Source organism: Notothenia rossii (genome assembly GCF_949606895.1).
Source record: "Notothenia rossii genome assembly, chromosome: 7".
NCBI lineage: Eukaryota > Metazoa > Chordata > Actinopteri > Perciformes > Nototheniidae > Notothenia > Notothenia rossii.
In genome coordinates, this window is record NC_136905.1 from 59309516 (window position 1) to 59316913 (window position 7398).

Here is a 7398-nt window from a genome sequence, read left to right on the forward strand (position 1 = left end):
TCTACCCTTTACTGCAGTGTCTGCAGCGTCTTCTCTTTGTCTTCACTGGAAAATGTGCCATTAATACCTTGTAAAACCACAGTGTACATTGTACTCTAAGAGTACATTTAACACCAGTTTTGGGGTTTATATAGGTCCAAGAGTTTGGTGTTCTCTGAACACTGTCAAAAGAGTAACATATAAACTCCAAATAAAGAGTTAGATTTGAACACTTTGGCAGTCAAAATATACACTATAACTTGGACTTTTTTGACACTGTTTGAGTGCTTTCCAACACGTGCAGTGTAAACCTAGAACCCTCAGTGTTAAAAATGTACTGTTAGTCAGTCTTTTAATGCAGAGCTGATGATTCAACACTTTGAGAGAGAAAATGTACTCCATGGTCATTTTTCACGCTGTTTAGCTGGTGTACAGCAAACAAACAATTTCGGGGTGAATCATTAACACTTCAGGAAATAAAGTACACATCAGATTCTTGAAAACATGCGCTTATTTTCAAAAATGTGATTTTGATGTGTTTTAAATATAACATCTAATCAGTAGCAACATCAAACAACCCAGTAATAGGTGGAATTGTGTGTACATTTGCTCATTAGGGCTCTTTAGCCTGGGGAAACACTTTAGAGCAGTGGTTCCCAACCTGGGGGGCGCGCCAAAGATCGCAGGGGGGGGCGGCCGGGCCTCAAATATCATATTTAGACTTTTTCGATTGATGATGATTGTCACTAAAAGCCTTGTTGTTACATTACAATAAAATATAAAAAAATAATTGATTAATTAATTTTCATAAAAATTTGTTAGTAGCTAATAAAGGCATAAAAAGACAGACATTTATAATTTTTTCTTTAATAGAAATGTTTCTTCTGCCCGTAAAGTGTCCAAACAATCCGGTTTCAGTTGGATTATTTGTCACAGTTGCTCCGATCAGATCAGTCTCCTCCATTTTGTAGATTATTTACGACTTTTGAATCCACATAAACACATCGGCAAAATCCGGCGTACTTTGAGCATGTGTTTTAAACAGTTTAACCCCTTTGTGAATTGTTTCCACTTGCGCCGTCCTTTAATTTCTTCATACAGCGGGAATCCAAATGAATTAATCCTGAGTCCAATAACCATCAAAGTCACTCCAATAGTGCTCCTTAATTACACTTTCATCCTCCTTTAACAAAATACTTCACATTCATCCAGCATTTTTGAGACTTTTAAACTTTAACTACCGCTGCTGCGCCCCCCCCCCCCCCCCCCCCCCTTGTGTGTGTGTGGGGGGTGGTGGGGGGGGTGCGCAACTTCCAACAGGAATCATTTGGGAGGGCTCTTGGGAAAAAAGGTTGGGAGGTCATCATTCCAAAATCCTGTTACAACAAATGGACAACGTGGAATACCATACACTAGTGCTACACTAGTGTTAATGTGCAAAGTAAACTGACAAAAATAGTGTTTTGAAAGACTAACAATCACCGAGCAGGATGACCAACATCTAAAAGTGTACATGGCAGCCAGTTTCCATCAATGTTGTAGATGATTTTCTGCAAAAATGTGTACATGCCGTTTAAGGCCTGGTCATAGGAGATCCTAAACACATAATGTGCTTTAAAAAGTTCATCAAAACTGACAGGGAAGACTTGGCCTTGCAGGGAAGGAGCTCACCATCCATCGCAATGTAGTACTCAAGGAGCTGTTTCTTGTGGTCCCAACTGCTAGGATGTAGGGTTGCCTCCACTGGACCAGAGTACTCCTGAAGGAGATGAATGTAAGATAACAATAAACACAAATATAACTACACTGTACATCATATTTTGATGGAAGGGTCAGACACTGACAAAAACCTTTGATAGCAAATCAGATCAGCTCGGTCATGACCATACACATTAATGCAGCAGTAATATAAAACCTATAAGCATCCCAAACATAGTAAACACTGACAGGGACAATTTCACTGCACAATGAGTGCTTTTACTTGATACTTAAAGTACATTTAGCTGTATATACTCGCATACTTTAACTTAAGTCAGGTTTTAAGAGTAGGCCTTTTACTTATAGCATTTTCACAGGGTGGTATTTGTACTTTTACTAAACTGAAATCGAAAACTTCCTCCACAATTGGTCTATTGCACATGTGCAGTACCAAATGTGACCCGCTCTATCGAAATCAGTCGGAAGTCGCAACGGCTCATTTAAAAATAAACGTTGATTTGTGTAAAAAAATAGTTTTTTAGTGTTTTATTTGATTTTAAACAAACAAAGTCTTGGCTTTCAAAATACGAAACTTTTATTTCCAAAATCACACGATAAATACATTTTTGAAGCTTGTAAAGGGAAGATGACAGCTCTCACTCGCTACTCTGCTGTTCCGCAGCGCAGCTTCCCCTCCTTCCGGCTGAAATTATGAATGTAAGGCGTATAGTAATCATAGATAACACGGCAGGGTCCGTTACAGTTTGTTTTCATCTATTTTCAATTAAACAAAGTCTTGGCTTTCAGAATATTAAACTTGTTTCGGCAAATTCAGATGATAAATACAACTTTAAAGATTGTAACGGCATAATTACAAGCGGAGAACGGAGTAACTTGACATCACAGCAAGCATAACGACAGCCGGTGTTTCTCGTGAGTGTTTTCCCCGGGAAACAAACACAAAACACACAAACACACATACGTATACAAACACACTCGCGAGCTTCTCCAAACGAAAATATCTTCCCTCCGTAGTATTATGATAATCTGCTCCGCTAATAATCAATCAGATCGATGGATTCCAGAGAAGAGGAAACTTTGAAGGCCTTTTTCTCAAAATGATGACTCAGTAACAGTCATTATATAATGTGACATATTTTGCTTAATATTCGGAGAACAAAAACAATCCTGGTATTATTAGAAATATATGAATCTCCTCTTTCCAACAGTGTATACAACTGAAAATGTGTCTTCGGGTCAATGCGACTGATTTCGATGGAGCAGGTCACAAATGTAGTGCAAAGTTAGACTTAACTGTTAACAGCATTATATCAGGCGGGAGGCGAAAGCTTCAAAATCATTCATTCTACATGAGTAATGTAAATTGGCGGTAGCTAAGCAAACAGCTGCTAACGTTAACGGTCTCATTATTTAAAACGGTGCCTGCAGACTAGAGTTGATTATGGATTAAAACCTTTTTTATTCAAGGCCGCTGCGGCACTCCCGTAACTTTACACCCTGTCGAATGATTGGAAAGAGGAGCGGTTTTCCCCCTGAGTCAGTGTGAATGAAGCCTAACAATTAACACGGGAGCGGCAGCTAAAACCGCAAACTAATACATATTTCGTTGTCAGAATAATGTTAATCTGATTGACTACAGCTAACGTTACCCCTGCAATAACGTCACAAATATTCTACTTGCTAACGTTATAGTTTTTAGTTGTTTAGTCATACAAATTAAAACAAGAAGACAAATATGAATTTTCAGAATTATTCACTTACCTAACGTTACAATCCTGCGGAGAAATGTTGCCGTGTTCGATCCATGGATGTATAACTCTTGCATCAATCTGAAACGGTCACGCTTTTCTTAGAGAATATTTTCAAAAAGTCGAGGGTCACGAGACTGCATTAAAACCAATGAGAAGGCACGGCCTATCTGATGACGAATCGACACCTAAGATCATATGCGGACCAGACAGACTCAATGCAAAGATATACTCTGAGGGAGCCCATCATCCCAGAATAAACACTACACAAGTCAACACCAACACCACACAAAGAAACAACACCGAAGAGACGTTCTGGTGCACTCTGAGAAGTGTACTTTATGTCCATTCTACTCCAAAATGTCAACATTTCTACTCTGGTCATCAGTACTCTGGGATTTTAATACTTTGGTATTTGCTGTGTGTGATCTCTTGGATGGGGCCCCGTTTGGTGGACTCCCATCACCTGACGATGGTCTCTTCTGAGCATTCAATTGAGTTGTGTTCACCTGATTGGAACATAATCAATTTAGATACATGTCAAAAATATTACAAACCACAAGCAACATTTTAAAGAACCTGCATGCACATCGGAGAATATGGAGAGGTACCGCCAAAGCACTCGATTCACACACTAACAGATTGGTGCACATACATGGAGACATGGTGTCATCCATCCTGGTTTAGTATTGTCTAGAACAGCGGTTTTCAAAGTGTGAGGCGCACCTCCCCTGGGGGGCGCCAGAGAGCTTCAGGGGAGGCGCAGCGTGAGACACAAAAGAACAAGAAAAAGACGAGTAAAGTGACACTTGCCCACTTGTGGCTGTCTGTGGAGACCGAGTTCCCCCACCTCGCCAAAAAGGCTGTAAAAGTGCTCATCCCCTTCACCTCCACCTACCTGTGTGAGTGCAAGTTTTCCGCATTGACTTTGATCAAAAGCAAGTATCGGTCGAGGCTGCAGCCAGAGTATGATCTGCGTTTATTCCTGTGTGCATCAAAGACGCAGACTCATTGTTCCCACTAAAGTTGGGGTGAGTATAATAAGGAGGCAAAGTTGACGTTCAGTGTGTTACCGGGAGCATATAAGGATTTATCCACCATGTTGAAAATGTTAAAAAAAATATGTCTTGAGAACACGGCATGTGGAAATATACGGGTCGTGCTGCAGCTAGATGTGCCTGTCCTCGGTAATAAGGTGTCGGCGACTGACATGCAAAGAAGAACGGCTGTCCACAGGCTGTTCCAACTTTAACAACTGTATTAACTTCCAGGGTAGTGAATTGAACATGCAATTGTAATTGGGTGTGTGGTATATTTTCATGCACGGACACGCATGTTCCACAACACACAAACTGAACAACACTCAATTTTCCGATCGCTACCAGTGTCCTTGAGATCTTGTTATAATAAAAAGTGCACGTTACTGATGCAATATAGTTGAGACCATGCAGGGCTTATTCTAGAGGGGTGCAAGGAATAATCCAAGTAGTGGGGGAGTGTTATACAATATGTTTAAAACATAAAAATAAAAAGGTTTAAAAAAGTTATTGTTTAATGTTTTAAGGAGGTGACGGTACTCAGCCAATCAAATCGGTGAAGTCAGCACTATAGATTCAAATACACACAGAGACACGACAAGAGGAGAGAAACAGTCGGAGTAATTTCAAATGGCAGAAGGTAGACAGCGAAAACAGAGCATTTAATTACATTTTCTCTTACTGGACCTCTTTGAAATGCAATTGAATACCCCTGCATTATAGCAACAATAATAATAATAATAATAATAATAATAACAGCAATAATAATTGGGAGGGGGGGCGCGGCTGTTCTTATGTTCTCTGAGGGGAGGCTCACCTACCCACACTTTGAAAACCCCTGGTCTAGAATGATAGTTGGCATTTAATTCCCATTCTATTTAGTCTACAGAGGCAGAGAAAAGAGCCATTTAACACTAATCCTCACGAAATAATACATTCATTTGTGAGCAGATTGGGAGGATTTAACGCCAGCTCACAACCAAACAAGACGGGAGTGAAATGGATGCCACCATGTCTGTGAGTGTCGGGGGAGAGGGAAAATAAAGTGATTATTTCACAGTCAATGAAACACATATCCCAAGTTCCATTCAAGTGTTTATTTGGTGTGACATCTCATTTAAAAAGGTGTTTTTAATCATCATATTTAAAAAATATATATGAAATTTGTCAAATGGAAAAGCTTGATTTGTAAGCTTTTGTAATTACAGCCGGCTCCTAACACTGAGATTTATTAAAAAGTAAGGCCCGATAAAACTGGAGACTGGCATATGCGTCACTTAAAATGTTGAAAATGTTTTGAAAATAGCATGCACAATGAATTGTACACTTTGAGAAGTGTATTATTTGAGAAGTGAATTTATTTGTACAAGAGAACATGTACAATCTTAAGGAATGTTCACACTTTTTGGGTGTATTTCTGGTAACCAAAATGGTGCAATTTGGACCTGCAACACGTTTAATATCAGTATTTATTGAATAGAGAACAGTAAAGCAATTGCTGCTCCGGCTTTGCATCAGTGTAGCATAGTTACTGCACTAGGGGTCAAAACTAATATTGTAAGCATACAGTATGTATCTATGTATATATGTATGTATTGTTTGCAGGGGGCGCTAAGTGTTTTTTAAATTTGAAAAAAGTATCCCCACTTTTTTGAATAAAGTGACACCAATGGAGACTGGGGTGGTGTTTCTAACATGTCCACAATATAGCTTTACTTTCATATTCAAGTTGTGATTAAAAAATAACGGGTAAGATAATATCTGTGAGTATTATCTTATAGCCATTGTTACTTTTTTCTCATCTCTAATTAAAGAAAGTTAAAAGTACCCCATGGTTCGACACGATGCACATTCATAATGTTTTGTGGTCATCCGCTAATTGACATTTAGAGCTCAAATTCTCAATCACCTTTCACTAACTCATCCCCCCTGTTGTTGTCAAATATAATGAAGCACAAGTATTATGAAATAGCGTTTCATAAAAATGTTCGTGCTTATAGACAGCAAAAAAAATGATTAAATCTTATGGGCTCAGAACAGTCTCATAATACAGACATGCACACAGAAGGATTCACACTTGTATTTCATGATCCGCAAAAGGATTCACACTTGTGTTTTTCAATGCACAAACAAATGTGTTCCTTTTCATATACATGTAAATAAAATCCAAATACAGAAAAAAGTTTTAAATGTGTATTCTTGATCCACACATATTTGTTTTCGTTTAAAACTGCTGCACCTGCAAACACAAACCGCTTTCTGTGCATGGATCGCTGTGCATTCGTGTGTGGGTTTTTTGAGACTCCCCTGACGGTAATGTAATTTTTTCTATCTATAGCCAATCAGATGTCTCCTCAATTCTAAGCCAATCACATGACTGCGCCCCCACTAGGGGTAGATTTATTGCGTTCATGACGTAGCGCTTCATGTACGCATTTTGCGCAGTCCGGAGCTGACAGGTCCATGGAGCCTGCCTGCAGGCGCTAATCTCAGGACACCTCCACTCTCAGTACATTGCCACTTTCCGAACAGGAAATGCACGCAAATACAAGCCTTTATATTATTAAGGTACAGCGCCACTTTCCGGACCATTGATGAATGCTTGTGTGTACACAAAAACGGCAGGCAAAACCGTTTTAAATGTGTGTTTCCTGTATGGCGAATACAACTGCTTTATTTATGTCTGTATGAAGTTGTTGTGAGTGTGGAGGGAGCTGGGAGGGAGCAGCTACAGGTTAGCTTAGCCTAATTGATCAGTGCACTACGAAGCCAGTGCTAGACAGTGAACTGTCAACGGGGGGATCCCCGCTGGTCATTATCGGCCGATATTCACTCTAAATAGTTTGATCGGTGCTCTCTATAAAGGCCGATCAGGAGAGCTGGATCTGATTGATATGGACATAAACGCGAGTGAA